General features: G+C 39.0%; 1 protein-coding gene and 1 long non-coding RNA gene across 2 annotated transcripts in view; one reads left to right on the forward strand and one right to left on the reverse strand.

Moving 5' to 3' along the window:
• The window catches only part of LOC109417418 (dedicator of cytokinesis protein 1), a gene marked incomplete in the record, with an annotated part of 110,628 nt that overhangs the window by 80,225 nt on the left and 9,192 nt on the right, over window positions 1-21,211 (reverse strand).
• On the forward strand, window positions 12,178-12,745 carry LOC134285840 (uncharacterized). Its single transcript, XR_009996780.1, has 2 exons — window positions 12,178-12,347; window positions 12,565-12,745. It is a non-coding gene; the product is annotated as an uncharacterized LOC134285840 (long non-coding RNA).

Raw genomic sequence — 21,211 nt, forward strand, 5'->3', positions numbered from 1 at the left:
GTATTTGAGCTTGAACCTTCTGATCCGCAAGCTCGAGCCTTACCATCTGCACCATTTCTGATATTTAAATCAAAAGACATTAGAATACGATGGCATGACGTCTTAATCATGGGTAACTTTGTTTTAATTCGTGCTGGTAACTCTGTGCGATTTTTAGTACCAACGTGACATACTTTTGATAATTAGTCAATGAAAACGAATTCCTACACAAAAACGATGTATGGACGAAATGTTCGTTATACAAAGGAGTAATCGCTAATTAATTTAGTCACCTAAAACAATGTAAAATTACATGACTTTTATATGTAAAATCGTAAAAATATCGTGTTTTTTCGTGATTTTTTAACTAAATTTGTTGAATAACTTCGAAATACGCAATTTAAACACCGTAGTGTCTTCGGCAAAGTGTTAGAGTAATGTTCTAACTATATCTTAACTGTATCTCTGGCATCTTTTTGGAGCAATTTTGTGAATTTCTGTGTAAATTTCTGTGAAAACGGCTAAAAAAAAATCGATTTGATACACCTTTAAATCTTCATCAATTTGGCTCAATTTTGGACTGAAGACTTGGTTTTACATGTGGATTGATAATTTGATGTGTCACGGAGAATCGGAGAAAAAAAGTTTCAAAGTGAACAGGTCTAATATAGGTACATACAAACAGGAATTTCTACTAGAAATACATGCCTAGAAAAATGTATACACTATTCCTCAAAACGCATGATTGTTGCAAGAATTTCATATACGGTCTTGTTCGACTACTGCGATTATTGTTTTCTGTTGCCATGGCAACATGTAGGAGTTGGGTGATAAACAAGAGAATGACATAAAAGCGCAAATTTAAGTTGTTCTTTTATAATATTCAATGTAACTTTGTTATTTCAAGAGCTAGAGTTTTGGTGTCTTCGACAACTTTTCATATTTTTGCCTGTTCTACAACTTTGCCGAAGACGCCAAAGCTCTAAGAAGTGAAATAAAGAAGTTAACACCGCAGCGCCACCTTTGCGGCAGGTTTACGAACTAAATTCCAAGCGCAATTTGAGGCGCAGATAAAACCCAACAACTTTGCTGAAGACACCAACTTGATAGGACGTAACCCCAATGCGCTAGAGGTTTTGTCTTGCTAATGTCCGTTCCTGGCTCAGTGTGCACTGAGAAACATCGAAGTGGAAATTTTGGGAAAAATTTGGGAGGATCTTCACGAGAAACTTTGAGAACAATGCCGTAATATCTGGAAGAAATGCCGAAAGCTACTCCTGTAGAAACTCCAGGATGAACACCGGAAAATCCCGAAACTCTAAGAGCAAATCCTAGATAACCCCTGGGTTGAAATCTTTGGAGAAGCTTCTAGAGAAATCCACAGATAGAAACTCGGACAAATCTCCAGGAACAAATCCTAGGTAAATTCAAAGAACAACTCCGGAAGAAATTGCGGAAATAATGTCCAATAACTGGGAATGATCCACACGTAAAGAACATGTATTTTTAGTTCGTAAAGACGTTAATTGAACTTACGAACTGACTTCGATCCGTTAATATTAACAGAATATTTTGCGGGTCCAAATAACTGTGGTTGATGTGTACAATACATCTACGGTTAACTGAAATCAAGTGCTAACTTCGATCATGTCATCAAATGTTCTCAAAAATATCTATGATAGACTATCTCATTGTCATGTGATACAATGATAGTTTATATAGCTCGCATGAGTTCTATGCATAAACATGTACTTGTAGTTCGTCTTCGGTTCATAGAACTCAAAGACTGACTTCAACGAGGTACTCAGGAGTCTTGTCGAAGAACTTAGTTCGATGTAATGTTGGTTTCTGTAGCTAGCATACACGCTAATAACTCTAGCTGTTACGGTTCTCTGATATGAAAGCACACTGCAATTAGATCTTCAAATATTCTCAGGAAAAGCTATGAGAGGCTTACTCATTGACATATGAGACAATATTAGCTCATGTAGCTCGCAGGAATTCTACACAAAAGCATATATTTGTAGCTCGACTTCGGTTCATTGAACTCAAAGATCAATCAAGTCATCCCGGGTATTCAGGAATCTTGTCGAGGAACTTAATTCATCCTGTCTGATGTAAGATTGGTTTCTGGTGCTAACTGAACTATTCGCGTGCAAATAACTCTAGCTGTTGTCCGGCTACGGTTCTCTGAAGTCAAGGTCTGACTTCGGTCAGCTCATACAAAAGTTCGATTACGAACATTATTCATATGTTCAAGTACTGATGCCTAAAAAGAGCGATGAAAACAATAGTCAATTCGATTATTCATGTTCTGTAAGGACAAATTCGGACAACCTACCGGAATAGCGCAGAACTTTGAACAGTGGTAAAAAGACAGCAGACGTTCTTAAGATATCTGCAATGACGTCTTTTTTTTCTGACGTCTGAGGTCAATAAGTAGCGGTTCACATCTCGTGTTTCATGTTATTTAAGAATAGCAAACGTTAATGTAAACTTCGATGGTTCAAGATGTTGAATCTCAAGAACTCAAAGTAGACATATTGGAAATTCTAAAACTCGGATCCACAGCAACTTCTGATGTCATTCAACAGCTAACTTTACGAATTTACACTGAAATACTTCACTAAAAGAGATTATTGGGAGTGCCAATCGTATTTGGCAAGTAATTGTTTACCCGATCTGACCCAGTGACCCACCGGCCTTACTGGGTCCAGATGTCGAAGAAAATTTTGATTCCATATGTTTTTAAACTCACATAAGCTCACACAGCTGGAGCTAAACGGACCACACTATAGTCAGATTAAGTTGGTGTTTTAAAGAGATTACGAAGATTTCTGAGACGTTTCAATGCATAATATTAAAGGTTTCAGGGAAGTTTCAAGAAACTTCAAGGACGATTTAGGAAGGTATCAGGAATTAATAGGGTTTCAGGGGCGTTTCAAGGCATTTCAGAGATTTCAGGAACATCCTTAAATCAAAGGGATTTTCAGGAGCATTGCAAAGGGATTACGAGGATTTGAAGGGCATTTCTATGGGTTAATGGATGTTCCAGGGGCGTTTCAAGGCATTTTAGGGGCGTTTCAAGAGGTTTCAATGGTTTTGATGAAAAAATACTCTGGAACTTCCTTAAATGTCTCTGAAATCCCATTAAAACCTTCTCAGACCCCAAGTAACGCAAGTGAGACCCTTAGAAACCTTTGAAAATTCCTACAGAACACCATAAATCTTGCAAGTTTTATGTAAGAGATCCTAATGTTTACATTTGATCGTTTACATTTCCATTCTCCTGTTGCTTGAGAGTAATTACTCTTGCCCAACCAGCGGATCTTGTGTTCAAGTATTATTGTATGAAACGAAGTGAGTATCTTAAGTAAACTTGTAGAGAACACCAAAACGATAAATCGTCGAAGAGTATTTGCACTTGGCTGACACTATATTAAAACCTTGATTTAAACCAATAGGAATAGGCGATTGGAGAAAAAATAAAACATTGAAAACTTTATTTAGAAATTTGTTCATATCCCATACACAAGCACTGACATTCAAACTAACTGAGTTGGGCAACATCTTGTGGCTCTAGGTTACTGTAAAGTGTGCAGTTTTTTAGTATTTGTGATGAGGTGGTCGCACTTATGTGACTGGAATTGATAATAATCATCGTCACCACCAGCAGCTAAACAGTGTCGTTTTTTCTGTAGGGGTAGACAAGAAACCGACAATGATTAGCGGCGAGAATGACGATGAATGGCTATAGTTTTAAAGTCGTGTTTTGTTTCGCGCGAAATGGATGCATGGGGATGAAGGCGTACGGCGCGGCACGAGAGCTCTTCGCGGTCAAAGAAACTGAAGAAGAGAAACATCAAGAAGTTGCATGGTGATAAATGACACCGTCAGAGAGATGATGATCGCCAGGCAAAGGCTTGTTGTTGCTGTCATCCATCCCCAGTAGGCAGTGACATTCTGCATTCCGTGCTGCAGTTAAGGACAGACTTGTTAGAGTCCCAAAATGGCCGCCACAATGGCCGACTTTGGCACCTACTCACGATTTCGAGGGCACAAATCTCTTCGTAAACAAAACCAGCGCACCTGAGCTTCTTATTTTAAGCTAATTACAAGTGAGCAAGAACGGAATAATAAAATTCTCGGATACTTTTTCAAAACGACGTATAATATACGCAAATCCTATGTTGATACGTCGTTTTGAATAAGTATCCGAGAATTCATTGTTGCTTGATGCTTGCTTCTTGAGATTTGTGCGTCTGAAGTTTTGATGCACTGTTGAAGCGGGATTTTAAGACGTTTGTCCTTAACCCTAAGCTTCCGATCTATCAGCGTCACATCGCAGTAGGCGCATTGCGTTGACGATGGATCACGGCAAGAGATCGTTTGACGATAACAAAAACGGGAAGACGTAAGGAGGGATTGAAGTTGGATCAGTCGGACGGGGAATGGAATTCAGACAATTAAATCGAATAAAGAAATGCCTCTCCGGTCGTCCATCCATCCGTCCGAGAGCCGGAATGCCATGCATTGTTATGTGTGGACGCGTGACTTGAGGTTGCGTCGTGCTTTGGTCCGCAATGATGGCGCTGCAGATTAGCGTGATAGAATTTCTGATCCAATTATTTATGGGCGATCTCGGATCTGCGGTGAGGCTTTGTTTGATTGGTTGGATGTGGCAATGGCATGTCAAGTGGGATTTGTTCGGAGATCTCAATAAGCTAGGCTCTCCGCTAAACGGAATGATCTTTAAGAGCAGTAACTTTGATTTGATAAAAGAATAAACTACAAATGCTAATGGGATATTTGCTCTGTTTCTGTTCATACCTCTGCCACCTCACGATTGTCAAAGGGTTTTCATTCAAACTGTCCTTAGTCCATAACTTGAAATCTTTGGTAGTAAATATCTTATGAATCTTGTAGAACGAGCTTAATTATTTACTTGGGAATCCCAAGTTGGGATGTTCTAGGCAATCCAAGTTACCCAGCTATCTGAAGCGGCTCATAAGATCCAATACTAATACCGTCAAAACATCAGTCATCCAAGTAGTCATCATCATTACCGGCAGCCACCATATCTCATACGGCACGAATCGAAACCGCGAGATAGCTTTATCGAAGCCCCAACCCAACGCAAACACCATCAACCGCTGCTGCTTCAAAAGAGGGACCAACATCAACAACATTAAGGTGTGTTATGTTTACATCGGTTCGATTTGTGATAAAGAAGCTAAACCTCTCTATATTATGTACGTTTGTGAGTGTTGCACGCTATATAAGCTTCAAACGACGAACGACAGACAGTTACTGTAGAGCTAAAGAAAACGAGTTTCGTGAGGTTCGGTCGGTGACACACATATCATCGCCATAGAAAAACAGAAAACTGTCATTCACTCACCGCACCCGTCGCACCACAGTCGGTGATTCGAGTCGACGCAAAGTGCAGATTGAAGATCAAAGTATGCCATTCAGAGTTTGTTGCGTAGTTGCGCGGTAAGCTCAACAACACGATCGCTTGACCACCGGTTGACTTTGATTGGAAACCCATGCTACTTTGATCTCCATTTCCGGAAGAATTTCAAGCATTTCAATGACTGCTTCGTATGCCTACTACGATCAATATGGCACGTACTCTCGAACTCCCGACTTTTATCGCAGCAGCCACCACAGACGAGAGCGGCGGCAACAGCAAAAACATTGTAACATCGAGGAATGATTCATACTTCGATTAACTCTCCATTGCATGGGTACAGCTGAACCCAGCGTCACGTAAGGGTTACGCTATGCGAATTTACTGGGAAAGACTCTGATTCATCTTTGGCATTGGCCAGCCGGGACCGTTGTTGTTTAGACGGCGGCGAATTGAGCTCGCGAGCGCGCGGATTCACTTTCCTTCCACTCGACGAAATATTTATCGACTGCAGGCAGGGATTTATATACCTTTCATCCATGTTTTGGATTGGGAGGTGGTGCGAAAAGATTCAACCAGCTTCGCCACTTAAAAATAGCACAAGTTTATTGAACCGAACCCAAAGCCAAATTGGATTTGCGTCTACTGGAGAGGGCAAGGGACTCTCAGTATTAAAATAACTTTATGACCGGTTTTGGTCGAAGATTCATGACGAAATTGGTTGTTCGCAAAATTGCCCGTCTGATGATCAGTGAGTACGCAGTTTTGCTAATTGTGATTGAAATAATAAAATACACTAAAAAACGAGATTTTATCGTTCGAATGAGAATTAGATTCTGAAGTATTGAAACTGGCTTGGTGGTCTAGTGGCTAGCGCTTGTGATTCGTATGCAGAAGGTCCTGGTTTCAATCCCTGTCCCGTTCCTTTCCTTCTACTTTGTATCTTTCTAAATACTCAATTTCTCCTCTCTACATATACAACTAATGTATATCCATATGGTCATAGCCATCGCTAGAACCAGAAACGTTATCCTACCAAGCGAACTGTGCTGCTTTAGCTTCAAAGAAATAATCTCAATAATCTATCACCTTACGCCTGGCATCCACGCACCAATGTGTGAACCCTCTGCCAACCATATCCCACCAACACTCCGACGACATCCGCATGAATTTGTGCAGACGCAGAGGTATGCTCGGTCTTCTGTGGATACGAACGATTGCAATCATCACTTCCTTTCCTTTCCCCACATTGATCGGCAACCTGACGTAGCTGGCGCCATTGTCGCCCAAAAATAGAAGATCACCAACACTCATACACTGAAGATGCCAGCAAGTCCCCGGCAGATATCTCATTGGTTCCTTGGGTGAGTGTAGTTGGTCTAGCTACTGGAGTAGCATCTACGGGCGGTCAATCAAGCACAAAGCTCAAGCAATTTCCTGATTATTTCCTCAGATTATGCCAGGAACATTCTTAGTTGGATTCTTGATGAATTAATAAGATGTTTTGATCAGTGAATCCTCAATCGAATGCAATCGAATCGAATCAATAAAAAAGGAGAGAATCAGCGTGAATTCTGCACAAGTGCAGATGCATTCAAAAAGGATTCTTTAGACGGATTTTGAGAGAATTCTCCAGACTTGAGAATCCGTGCGGATGACTCTCATAAATTCCTTCGGAAGGCTTCTAAGCGAATCCATCGAACGGATTCTAAGCTAATTTTCCGGACGTATTCTAGACGAACGCGAAATCTTCCAAACACATTCGAAGATATTCCTTCAGATGAACTCTGAGGGAATCCGCCAGATGGAATCTGAGAAAATTCTTCGGATGGATTCTGAAGGACTTCCTGATAAGCAATTTTTCAGACGGATGAGAGGGAAATTCACCAGATTCTTTCAGAACGCTCCGGACGGATTATTTGTAAATCCTTCAGACGAAATCTGAGGGAATATTCAGATGGATTCTTAGAAAATCCGCCAGACAGATTCAGGAAAAAAAAACTCAACACAAATTTTGAGATAATTTCCCAGACCGTTTCCTTGATAATCTGGATTCGAAAATAATCTTTTAGATGGATTCTGAGAGAATTCTCCAGGCAAATTCTTCCGAGAATCTTTCCGATGGATACTGAGAGAATCATTCTGACGAATTCTGAAAGAATCTTTCAAACGGACGCATAATATTCCGAACTCATTATGGGAAAACTTTTCTGACAACTTCTGAGAGAATTCACCATCCGGATTCTGAAAGAATACCATTGAAGCTAACTTTTCACGCTGTTGCCGCTTCAAAACCAAGGTACCACCGTACATGGGCTTTCTGAAAGAATACTCCACTCGAATTCTTTGAGAACCTTTCAGGTGGATGGCAAAATGGCCTATAGAGGGAAATACCCGTGTCCCGTTTCTGGAAACTAAGGACCAAGGAGTGACGTTAACCTTGTTAGCAGCGTCACTCCCACCGTTAACGGTGGGTACGAGATGTCTCCGTTCTCCGATTTCAATGTACCTAGATTTCTTTTCTTTGCATTGGTGTCAACGGGATTTATAACAACGCTGTAGAGTAGGCATGGCCGTCTCAAGTATGCTTGTAGTGCATCTTTGATGTGCTTCAAGCATTCATAATGACAAGAAATATGATTGAAACAGTCGATTCTATCATTTTTTTAGGATTCTTTCAAACAAAACGCGCTTATTAGCTTTGTTTTCGATAGGATGGGAGCACTTTGCTTTAAATGGGCGCCATTCCCCTATATACATCTACTTAATCTACGATATTGTTATTTGGTATTTCTCCGCCTTTCCGAAGAAACAAGAGCTCAACAATATACAATATGCTCTTCGTTACTACTCAAGCCAGTATTGCCAGTTTCACTAAACCAACAAAACTGCAGGAAAAGCGAGTAATCGGGCATTGTTTTGGTTTTGCGATAGTATCAAGCAACAACTAAGTAGAAACGGGAGCAATCCGGATTATTTCTGAGCAACTCTGTGGAGCAAAATGTACTCTCCTGCTCAGTATCTTGCTCCAAGAATTGTGCATAGTTTGATAAATATAGGGAAATAAGGAAAGACGGATTCTGGAATTCTTTATGGAGATGGTCCTTGGCACTCAGTGTTTTCTTCAATCCATGTAGGAGTGAGGATAATACTTTTGAAAAATATTTGTAAAATGCAGATAGATGTTTGATGCCTTCGACAATATATTAGCAATATACAATTTTGAACAACTTTGTCGAAGAAGTCATGACGTTGCAACTCATACTTTACAGGATATATTGCGTTGTTTTGACTCCTAGAAATCATATTTTTCATCAGAACTCTTAAATAAGATGTTTTACTTTTGACTTTGAAAATGCACGTTTTGGATGAGCATCGCGAAACGCTAACTTTGAAAATATCGAAGTTATTTTAAAATTACTGATTTTAGAGGATATGAAGGATATGTAACGGCTCTCAGCGCAAAATGGCGCAGGAAAACGCTTCGAACTATGTATTTCCTAAGTGGAATACGATTAATTGCTTCATAGATTCAATCCTACACTGTTACCTTAACTTGGGTCCCTTCGAATTGCTAGATTCCGGGCAATGAGAAAGCGGACTCCCCCGCGCCCGCACAAGTGAGAGCTAGGCGACATGTTTCACAATTGCTCATCAGCAACAACGGGATGCAGGAGAATTGGGAAGGTGGTTACATTTAGCTCTTCCATATGCAAGGGATTGGACATTAGTCGATATTTTGTAATGTGTCGGCTCATACCAACTTTTTGTGCCGAGAAATTCAATTGTTTTTAAGGCAAACGCTAGTGGAAGACTAGTTCACGAGTGCGTTTTGAGCTAAAAGTGAAAATAGCGCTTCTAGCAGTAGAAACAGAAAAAAATCGAAGCTCAACCGTCAGAGAAGATGGAACTTGGTGAGATCTTTCCGATTATTTCCTTGTTCACTAGTATTTATCTTGCAAGGACTTGGTCAGGTGTGTGTAGGTTAGTGAGCCCAGTAGTAGCAGCAAATGCTGAACAGTGAGAGTATTAGCTGCACAGTGCACACTTCACTGGCTGGTTAATGGTGTCCAGTAGCTGAACACAATGACAGCTGAATATTGGTCTGAAGTATGGCTTGTTCAACCTCTTCAATCAGCAATACCGAGATGACTGAATAGAATATTATTCATCTGTGTAACCAGCTTGAACACATACACCAACATGCAGAATTAATCATCTGTTGTTTAATCTTTAAACAAAAAAAAATGACAGCTGACCCAAGCAAGTTTTCGTAGACTTAGGGCCCACATCGCTTCTTCAGCCTCAATACAGGCTTAGTTCAACTTATGTTCTTGATTATTCAGACACAACAAGTAATGCTCTCGTTTTCGAGGATATGTATACAATTATTACAGCTAAGATGAGTGAAATCAGGAAGTCCGAGTTCAATTCCCAGTTTTCCCACAGATTAATTTATACATTCCTAAACATCTCTACTGGAAATAGACGTAGCTAATGGTAAAAATAGGCTCACGAAAGTGTTTTTATTTTGTTTTTACACAATTAATAAATTTAATTGATTACTGATTAAGCGCATATTAAGCCTTAAATCAGCCTTCCAGTGAACCTTAAATCAGCTAAAGGTTGAATAAAATCACCAAAATTAGATGTTTAGGAGCTGAATAAAGGATTTTACCTCTTGTGCTTAGCTTTTGTTCAAATGAAGGCTGATTTAAAATAGTTGGAGAAACGTTTATACAGCATCAAATTGTTACCTGGGCAGGATTCTGTGCAGAAATTGTTTGAGTCATCCCTCAGAGATATATTGTCTAGGCTTCCCTGAGGTTCCTGTGAGGAAATTTCTCTGGGCACTTCTTGGGGACTTTCCGTAGGAATATATGGATGAGTTCTCGGAAGAATTTCTGGAGGAACTCCCGGAGAAAATTTCAGACAAATTTCATTTCCGGAGAAATTCAAATCAGAAGGAAACAGATTTTGTCTTTTGGAAAATAGACAAAATCTGTTTCCTTCTGATTTGAATGACTGCATGCCAAATAAAAAATTGTGTGAATTCTAACAGTCGATAAATCAAGTTTTCCGGAGAAATTTTTGAAGAAATTTCTGGAGGGATTTCTTGAACAAGTTCCAGAAGAAATTTTGGATGGATGCCTGGAAATCCACGGAAAAAATTCTGGAGGAATTCTCAGAGGAATTTTTACGTGAAATTCAAGAGGAATTTCGAGAAATATTTCCAGAGGACTTTCTGGACGATTTTTTTGAAGAATGCTGGAAGAAATTTCTGGAAGGATTCTCGAAAAAAAATCTGGAGGAATTCTCGAAGAAATTTATGGAGGGATTTCCGAAGGAATTCCTGAAAAATTTCAAGAGAAACATCTGCGCAGTTTAGTTCCTAGTGGAGTTTCTGGAGACATTTTGGAAGATTTTGTGGAGGAATTCACAAAAGAATTTCTGGAAGGATTCTCGGAGAAACTTAAAGAGAAATTTCTTCACTAATTTTTAGAACAGTTAGCCGGAAAATTTCTAGAGAAATTCTCATAGGAATTTCTGGAGGAATTTGTGGAGGAATTTACTGAGGAATTTCTGGGTGAGTTACCAGAGAAGTTTTTAGAGGAATTCGCGGAGGAATTCTGGAGGAGTTCTCGGAGAAGTTTCTTAAGGAATTTATTGGGAAATTTCTGGATGAATTCCCAGAAGAGCTTCTGGAGGAGTTCCTGGAGTAATTTCTTGATGAATTCCTGCTGGAGTTTCTGAGGGAATTCTCTGAGGAATTTCTGAAGAAGTTCCCGCAGAATTTTCTGGAGAAATTCCAGGAGGAATTTTTATAGCACCTCCCGGAGGAGTTTCTGAAGGACCTCACGGAGGAGTTCTAGACGAGATCCAGAGGACTGTCTGAAGATATTCTCGGAGGAATTTCTGGAAGAACTCTTTGAGGAATTTCTGGAGGAACTACTTGAGGAATTTCAGGAGGAATGATCGGAGCATTTCCTGGAGGTATTCCTATACGAAATTTTTTGAAATTTTATTAATTCCAGGAGAAATTCGTGGATGAATTTCCGGAGGTGTTCCCTTAGGAATGTAGATTTTCGAGAGGAATTTCTACGGAACTTTTGACCCACAGAATGTGGCTAGAGAATCCTTAATATCAAAAATAATCCCCCTGGAAGAACGTTTTAAGCTACTAGCCAAGGAACTCCTAGAGGAATTTTACAAGAAAAATTTACGGAAAATTTTAATCCCTCGGAGATAAGGAGGAATTTTGGAACGAATTCGGTGTGGTGATTCCAGACAGGAATATCCAGAAACCATATCCATACTAGACCCCCGGGAGTATGATCTACCGAAGCAATGGAAAGAGATTAGCCCCAAATCTATGTGCTTTGGTAACGGACGAAAAGGCAATTCTCATAACAGCGGTCTGCGACCGTAGGTGGTACACAGCTATGAATTTGTTGAGTGAGAAATTTGATGCTTGCAGATTTCCCATGGAGAAACGGTCAAAATAATATTTGGCGAAGGCGTCAGGGTCTACAAAAACGTTACAGAACGTGTTATTTGTCAGGTTGGAATAGTTGCCAAAGCGTTGTTTCTCAAAAGACACATTGTGTTAAATAGGTTAGAAACACTGACTAATGAAAGAAATAAAATTAGATTGGAGATTCCATTAATGGTGAAGCTGGCAACACTGCTGAAACTCAATAAAAACAATCTTAACTTTGAGGGTTCATTGTAATGTGTAAGCCATATGTAACAAGGTTTAAGTGAGCACAAAGTGTCATCATATGCAGGCCCGGATTTAAGGGGGGGCAAAGGGGGCAAGTGCCCCGAGCCCCCCGATGAAGGGGGCCCCCCAAAAATCCGAAATACAATTTATATTTTTCAACGAAACCATATGAAATCCACGTGAATGAGCGTTCATATTTTATACAAAGCCCCTATAGCCACAGCTGTTAACGTTGAAGCATTCGTCATTGAAATCATCGTCATCATTAAACATTTGAAAGCAGTTTTCTCGTTCAAATCAAACATTTTTGCAACGAAAATGGATTCACTGTATTCCACACGAGGAATAGAATACAGTGAATACATTCTCGTGGTCGTTGTTTTGATTTACAGCGAAAAAAACTGCTTTTCTATTTCCGACAAATGATGACGAATGCTTGAGCCTTAAGGTGTGGATATTCAGCATGACCATACTAAGGGTGACGCGTTCAATTCCCGGTCGTTCCAAGAACTTTTCGTAAAGGAAAATCCTTGACTTCCTTAGGAAAAGAGTGTCTTCGTGTCTGCCACACGGTATGCACATACGAAATGGTCATTGACAAAGGAAACTCTTTGTTAATAACAGTTCCACAGTTACTGTGGAAGTGCTCATAAAACACTAAGGTAAGAAGCAGTGTCCCAGTGAGGAAGTCACACTAAAAAAAGAACTTATAATAGGGTTCCTAAAGGTATCTAAACTATGTTTGGCCATTTATCTGGATTTTCTCTTAAGATTAATTCGAAATCAAAAGTTTCATTATTTTTGGTGCAGTATTTGAAAATATGCGATTTTCTCAAAACCCTTGAAAGTTCTTATCGAGTGGAAACACTTTTCCGTGACTTCAAGTTGCTACAAAAAGTGTCTCTAAGCAGAGTGCAAGAAAGATTAAGTAATTGTTCATCAATATAAATTTCAATAGTTTCACAAATTTATCTATTATTTCACAATGATTATACAATTATACATACGTTTGTTGATTATGATTATATTTTGGAAACAAATGTCTTATACTTATTTGCATCAGTTCGCTGCTATCATGAAAAAGAGAAGATGATGAATTCTGGAGATGTTTGGGAGTTAAGGCTAGTTTTTAAAACCGAGTGTCCTGGAAACTGTAACTTTCCATATCTTTATGTTTGGTTTTATTGAAGATATTAAGATTTACTGCTACAGTTGCTCCCAAGAGACTAATTTTTATATAATCTGAATTTTGAAATACTCGTCGATCCCGTGCAAGCTCAAATAAAGTTGCTACATGTTTTAGTAGATTTTTAACTGAACGCTAATTTCTTAAACTTGTATAAATGTTTTCAATTCGGATGAAAGTTTAAAATATATGTACTATCTGAACGAGATGTCATTTACGCTAGCATTTTGACATTTGAGTCAAATATCAAATTAAATGTTCGAATAATTTTCTATTTGTCGGAGTTTTGGAGAAGTTCAGAAATCAGAAGCTTTCAATATTAGGTCTAAAATAATACATAAGATTAAGAAAAAAACGTAATTGTATGGTTCATTTTTTTCTAAATTTTGATTCTGGGGGCCCACTTTTTAGGGTTTGCCCCGGGCCCCCCGAGGCCTAAATCCGGCACTGATCATATGTTTTACAATAGTCGCTCATGTTTTCGTGACAACTGGCAACACTATAAAAACTATATGAAACAAATCTTAATACGAATGTAGTTTTTCCAACTACATAGAAAGCAATTACGATTTCTTTAAAAATTCCTGCAGTGATTCATCAAGCGATTTTCTGGAATCCTGTAGATCAGCGTTTCTCAAACTATGGGTCGCGACATCTTAATTAACCTTCACGTACCCGACCCCCAACATCTCATTTTCAAAATGCTGGCATTTCGTCAATTTTCATCCAACTTTTTTTGAGGTCGCCCTCAATCGATCATCAATTGGTGCAAGTTTATTACACCCAAGTGGCCATGCAATATCCGGAACCATTCCGGAGACATTCCGGATTGTACTGGGGTCAGGGAGGGTGCCGAAATGGCTAAAAATGATTATTTCGTGTGTTTTAGTGTTTGAACCATCGATTTTCAGCGGAATTTTCTTTGCGAACAATAAAACACAACTGCGATAAGCAGATTTGAATTAGTTGACCCATCCGGATCACCGTGACAGGTTCCGAGGGGGGCTCATTGGGGTCACTTCTGGTTTTCATCCAAAACATGTCGTGTGACATATCAAACTTCATGATTTTGAATGACTGAGTCAGAAACGATACCCTGAAGTCTGTATCAACTAATATGGCCACCCCGAAACATCTAGCATAGGTTCCACGGGAGTGACATCGGGGACATTTCTGGTTTGCAACTAAAACTTGCTGTGCGACTTATTAAACTACATGACTTCAAGAGAATGGGGTTGAAAAAAATGACAGAAGTATGGTTCAACTGATATGGCCGCTCCGGAACACCTGAAACAGGTTCCGCTAGGGCCTTTCAAACACAATAACACACGAAATAATCACTTTTGGTCATTTGGAAAAATAGACGACTACCCCACCCCCTGACCCCAGTACAAACCAGAATATCTCCGGAATGGTTCCGGATATTTCATGACCACTTGAGTGTAATAAACTAGAACCAATTTATGATCGATTAAGGGCGACTTCAAAAAAATCGAATGAAAATTGACGAAATGCCAGCATTTTCAAAACGAGTTGTCGGGGGTCGGGTATGTGAAGGTTAACTTATGTCAAATAAAATTTGCTAACCATTTTCTAATTTCAAAAAGTTCCTTGAAGAATCGAGTTATCTCTAGAAATTCAGTTTCTCCTTAATACTATTCAAAATGTTGTATTGAAAGTCTTGTTTTTCTTGTTGGGTACATTTCCACTGCGACCATTTGTTGGTCTTAAAAGTCTTAGTCTTGAGTATATTGAATGTTTAATCAACAAAAATCAGCAAAAAAAACTCAATTTCGACTAGAAACCTAACCCACAAGCAAACAGCCGTAACGTCTAGAATTTTTCTTTTCATGAAAATCTATCGTACAGTTCACACTACCATCACCTGGAGAAAATGTTTCACGAAACACTGCATTGGCAATAACGTCAACAGAAGGCGCTAGGTGAATCTGCTTGTGAAGGCCACAACTATGAGTTGAAATGATTGTTGATGGATTTTTTGTCAATGTTACTTCTGTTTGTCTGTGCGATACCGTTATCGAATTTCAGTAAAGATAAACTTCTGTAAAATCCTGCTGAATGTCGATAATTTGAATTATTACGGAAACCAGAACAACTGAAAAGTGTTTTCAATAAAAATAGAAATAAAATATGTGTGTTTGAATATGACTTAAATTTCAAGAGAATTAATTTGACCATCCTGATTTTTGAATACCGAATTCGGTAAATTTTAGACGAAATTAGAACAGCTGAATCAACAAATACGGTTTGTTTACCTTTTGCTCACATTTTTGACAGTTGATGTACTAGCCTCAGTAAATTCTATTACCGAAGCTACGGAAATAGTTCTCAATCCGATCTTTCATTTTAAAGAAGATTTTTGAATTCTTCAGCATTAAAATTGCCATTATATCTTCAAAAACTTTGTACAGTTTTATGTTTATTTCTAGAATGTGTGAGAAAATACCTAAAACCTGTTCTGTAGTGTTGCATGGAGCCAGGCTGGTTAAATATATTGAAAATTTGTAAACTTATCTCAAATTATTTACACTAAGAGTTTACTGCAGCTGAGCATTTGAGTTAAGATGCTTACTTTTCTAAAAAAATGATTTTCAAGGCCTATGAAAATGATGTATTTATTTTAAAAAGTCTGTTCAAATTTGTAAAAAAATACATTTTTTTTGAAAACACGTGCCGGTGGGTCGCCATAGTGATTTGTCTTGAGATTTATCCAATTACATATTAGGAACACACCTAAAAGTTTGCATTTCGAACAACTTATCTTGTAATGAATCAGAGATTTTGAGTTTAATTTGAATTTTTTTCGATCAGTGGTGCCAGCAATATTTGTATGTCGTGTGAAATAATGTACTGCAATCGAGGTGCACTATAACATTGTTGAACATTCGAATTGTCTATCTTACATCGCATCTGAGATATTCAACTTTACTTGAAAATGCATGACCAGTGTTGCCAGTTATTATGAAAATTACGCCAAAGATGCCAAGCTGCATCTTTATAATCTTGACTGAACATTTGCATTCGATATTTTATCTCAAATCCGTTCCTTTAAAAATTGAAATTTTACAAATAGGTATTACGCATTTAGTTCACCACTGGACTTCGCATTCACTCCTCACAAGTGCGAAAATACGTTTAAAAGTGCACGAACGTATCAAATCGAATTGGTGTCTTCAGCGCACTATTACTATGATGTATGCTGAATAAGTGCTCTGAAGACAGCGAGTTGATTTGATGCAATCGCGCACTTTTATTTACGTTTTTGCACTCTTGAAAACTCATACGATAGTCCAGTGGTGAACTAAATGCGTAATACAACTACTCAAGGCAATTCTACTTTGAAGGCTTACTGATAATGTATTACGGTATTACGTTCTTTCAATCAACAATGAACATGTGAACGGTTGCAATTGCCGTGAATTACAAAATCTGATTTTTGTTTTTAGGACAGCAATGTTGCCAACTTTCAGAAAAAAAAACTGTATTTTTCTATGCAACATGAAACAAAATGACACCTGTATGCGCCCAACGCGTGCGAGCAACAATGATACGGGTGCTTCTATTCTATTGTTGTTGTCCAGGGACTTTAACCCGAAGGTCATTCGTCCCTAAAATGATACGGGTGCGGTGCTGTTACCCGTATAAATACCATCTGTACGACGTAGCGCTTTCCAGCGCTCCAAATGGGCGGAGCTAACAGCGTTCCGCAGCAGGCGTCGACTGACAAAAGTTAAGATATTTAGGCGGACCCATTGACGCATTTCATACATGTCATACTTTGACCCTTCCTCTAAAAATGAGTGGAAACCGATTAATAATGAGTTGTTTAATTAAACTTTGCTTAATAAATGAAAACTAGCTGTACCCGGCAAACTTTGTCTTGCCTACTGCGTTTTTTGACGTTTCAAGTCCCTAGCCAAGCGCCCAAGTCCCTGTTCAAAATGTATGAAAACCCGATTTTCAAAAACTCTCAAATTGTCCATGTTTTTTGCCTCATAAACCTTCCTTGGGTGAAAACTAATAGAACAAAACAAGGACGACCTAAATCTGACGTTTCTCTCTCAAGTTATGCGCGGTCCCACGTATGCCACTGCATTTTTATATATATAGATAGAAGATATTGCATTATTGCATTATTTACTTAAAAAACTAAAATCAAAAAATAGGAAATGCATCCAGTTTGAACGTCAAAAAGTGGATGTAAACCAATTCAAAATAAGACGAATGTAGATTAAGGCGAACTGTAATGACAGCTCGTGCTCAATCTGCAGGAAAAAATGAGATTTTTTGGAATATTTTGAATAAGATTTCCTAAAAAAAATCTTCAAACCGTCAAAAACAATCCTTGGTATGCTAAAGAAGATGTACCGTCCTTGAAAGTACATATGAAAATGTAACTAACTTGGTGACTAAGCGCATATTAAGCCTTAAATAAGCATTACAATGAACCTCAAACCAACTAAAGGTTGAATAGAATAACCAAAATTAGATGTTTAAGAGCTGCATAAAGGCTGCATTAAAATAGTTGGATAAAAGTATGTACAGCAACAAATTGTTACCTTGGATGTTATTATCAATGGTATCAAAATTTGCAATCGCAAAGGGGGTATGCTCATACTTACAACTGCATCACAATTTGTGCATGCAGTATTCAAACTATGTTATCCTTCAGAACCCTAGGAAAGCCATAAAAAGGAAGACATTAGAAATGTGTTCAAAAATCATAATACGAAAGTCGTTTTGTCTATCTCTTACTGGTTTTAAGATATTCAGCTTTGTTTGAATCTACAGTGCTGCCAGCTACTACAAGAATTCTTCGTTATAAAATGACGCCAAAGATGCCACCAGAGACGACTGCGTAATCTTGACTGAACATTCGAATTCGATACCGTCTACCCCCGTTGGTTTAAACGACACCTCATGCAAACCAACGGGGTTCATTTTTTAATTTGAACTTCTAGTAACCCTTCTTCTTCTTCTTCTTTATGGCTCGACGTCCCCACTGGGACTTGGCCTGCCTCGATTCAACTTAGTGTTCTTTGAGCACTTCCACAGTTATTAATTGAAGGGCTTTCTTTGCCTGCCATTGCATGAATTTGTATATTGTTAGGCAAGTACAATGATACGCTATGCCCAGGGAATCGAGAAAATTTTCCCGACCGGAACGGGAATCGAACCCGCCGTCTCCGGATTGGCGATCCATAGCCTTAACCACTAAGCTAACTGGAAACCCTGTGGGCATCGAAAAACGCACTGATGGGAACCCTTTTTACTGTTTTGTTTTGCTTCTGCGTTCCGTTTCACCCCGTTCCATGATCCGAATGACGTTTGAATCATTTTTAGTTTGAATGATGTGAAAATTAGAGGGGGTCAAATTAAAAAGTGTTCAGATTAGATGCGGTCAAACCAACGAGGGTAGACGGTATTCTTTCTCAAAACCGTACTGATAAATGTTTAACATTATACAGTGTTGCCATTTGCTGAGATACATTTAACCTAAACTGAGACAGATATCTTTTAAACAAGATCGAAAATCTCATGAAACAAACTTTCAACGTTTCGTAGAGATTGTTTTAAATTGTTTTGGCTGCTTCTGTTTTGCTAGTTCTGGTTTTCTTAAAAAACTTAAGTCAAAAATTTGATTACGTCTACGTGTTGATCCTTCCGAAATCTCATTGGAATAACTCAAGCGTAGCTCTTTCTTTCAAGTTCCTTCCAGGAACTACCACAATCCACCGTCGCCTTGAAGCTTAAAACATAACAAAAAAAACAACAAAACTATTAGTCTAGTGTGGCCCTGCTGTACAATCGGTCTAGTCTTCTTCCTTTCATCCTCCAATTTCGAGGCTATTGACTGACGATGACGAGACGAGAAGTGGTTTTCTCTCGCACAGCTGGGGCCAGCCGCCTTCGATCCATGTGCGCTCGAATCGTACGCTCAAGGATGTCGTCGTTAGCCGGGCCATGGGAATTGATTTGAGCCTTTTGGTCTCTGTTGCTCCTTTCGTCTTCATCTTTGTGTTCGTTCGCAAGGAAGGATTCCTTCCTTCGTCCATCCATTCATAAATCACCATCATGCCTGTGAAGCCGCCGCACCCCGACAGGCAGACAGCGAAGCCAAAACGATTCGAGGCGAAGGTGGCTAAGTGGAAAGCCAATTACCAAGGACTTTCTCGCCTGCTTCGATGGTGCTCTCTCACGCCACGCTCCCATGTCGAAACAGCTGTGAGCTGCTGACGGGAAGGATATTTTCCCAGGGTTCGCTAGCTGGCTGAAACGGATCCGTTTTCTTAGCGTCGAATCTTAATCATTAGTATTAAGCTTCAAATTTTAATAAAAGTTTATATGTTGTTTTTTCTTGAATGAATCACAGTAGGCCAAACTCGTGTCGAAGGTGAACATTTCCAGGTGTGTTGGCAAAAACCAACCACAGAAACCACATCCTCGAATCGTAAGACGGTTAAAATATCGATGAATCCGACGGAAACCGTGAATCATCGATAAAGAAATAACGACGGTACACATGGTGGTACATACACATCAAATACCGTTAGATACGTGATTTTAATTCAGTTCGGGTTTAAATTGAAACCACCGAAAAAAGGGCTCCGAATAATCCACTCAGCAGGGGTAGAGTAGTAATTTGAGTACCAAATAGATTTTAATGCAATTCAGTATCATACTGACCTACTTTTTCGTACTGCTTTAGTATACAACTGAAATAAGTTGCATAATAAAAAAAGAGTTGAATAATAGTAGTTTACGCAACAAGGTGCAGAATGAGGATTTTTACAGCACGAGTCGTACAATCATCCAACGAAGCTTGCCGAGTTGCGTACAACGTTTTTTGCAGTTTCTTAAATTACCACTTGAGGATAGTTTTTAACAAAAAATGTTCAGCAAACTGCACACTGATGTTCATAACCATGTTTAAGAAAATCTGATCATAGCAAGTTATGCTCTGCAGTTGTCACAATCAAAACTGAAAACAGTGCTGTAATGGTTCATTACGCAACGCAAATCGGTGCTGTAATAAACCATTATAGCACTGCTAGTTTGATGTGGGAAAGTAGGCCCTTTTCTGTCAGATTTGCGTGAAGTAAAACAGCCTATTACGATGAGAAATTACAAAAAGTTCATTATGTAACTCTTTTTGGATACCTTATGAACAATCTGCAACTCAAATGAGTTATATAAGGAACAAATCATTGCATAAATAACTAGTATGGAACTCGTTGCAAAATTAAATCTTTCAGCACTCTTAAATACCACTAACATAGCAAGTCTTAGGTGACGGCTAGAGTGGACGCGTGACGCGGCGCGGCGCGAAAATATGCACGCAAAGAAATAACAGTCAACAATAGGAGCTGTCAAATCGTATGAGAAATTCGAGTCGCGAGGCTGTACCCCATCATTAGATAAATATAAGATAACTATTTGCATGAATAACTAACTACATATTTACTTCTAAGCTGGAATTCAATCATAAACTACTGGGGGTGCCGGGGGTGCCAGGCACCCCCTAGAATTTTACTGCACTGCTGTGAGATATGGGGCGATGAATGATGAATGGATGAACTAATGAATATTTGTTTGTAGTGCACCCCCTGGTAAAAGTCCGTAGTTTCGCCAATGAATTCAATATGGAATTGTAAATCCTTTCGGCATAGCTTAGCCTAAAGTTAACTACCAAATCGTACAGGTACTAGGTAGCCCCGAAAGGCAAAGCCAAATTGCCCAAATTTGTACTTTTTACAATCCTCTATATGGAAGCACGATGATGATACGTCCACTGTTCCTATAGCCAACCCCCAAAAAGTTCACGAATGAAGGAGGTAAAAGGTAGAAGACTTCCGGCGTTCGAACTAATTTGGTTCTTATTGCTTCT

Source organism: Aedes albopictus, chromosome 1 (genome assembly GCF_035046485.1).
Source record: "Aedes albopictus strain Foshan chromosome 1, AalbF5, whole genome shotgun sequence".
Lineage (NCBI taxonomy): Eukaryota > Metazoa > Arthropoda > Insecta > Diptera > Culicidae > Aedes > Aedes albopictus.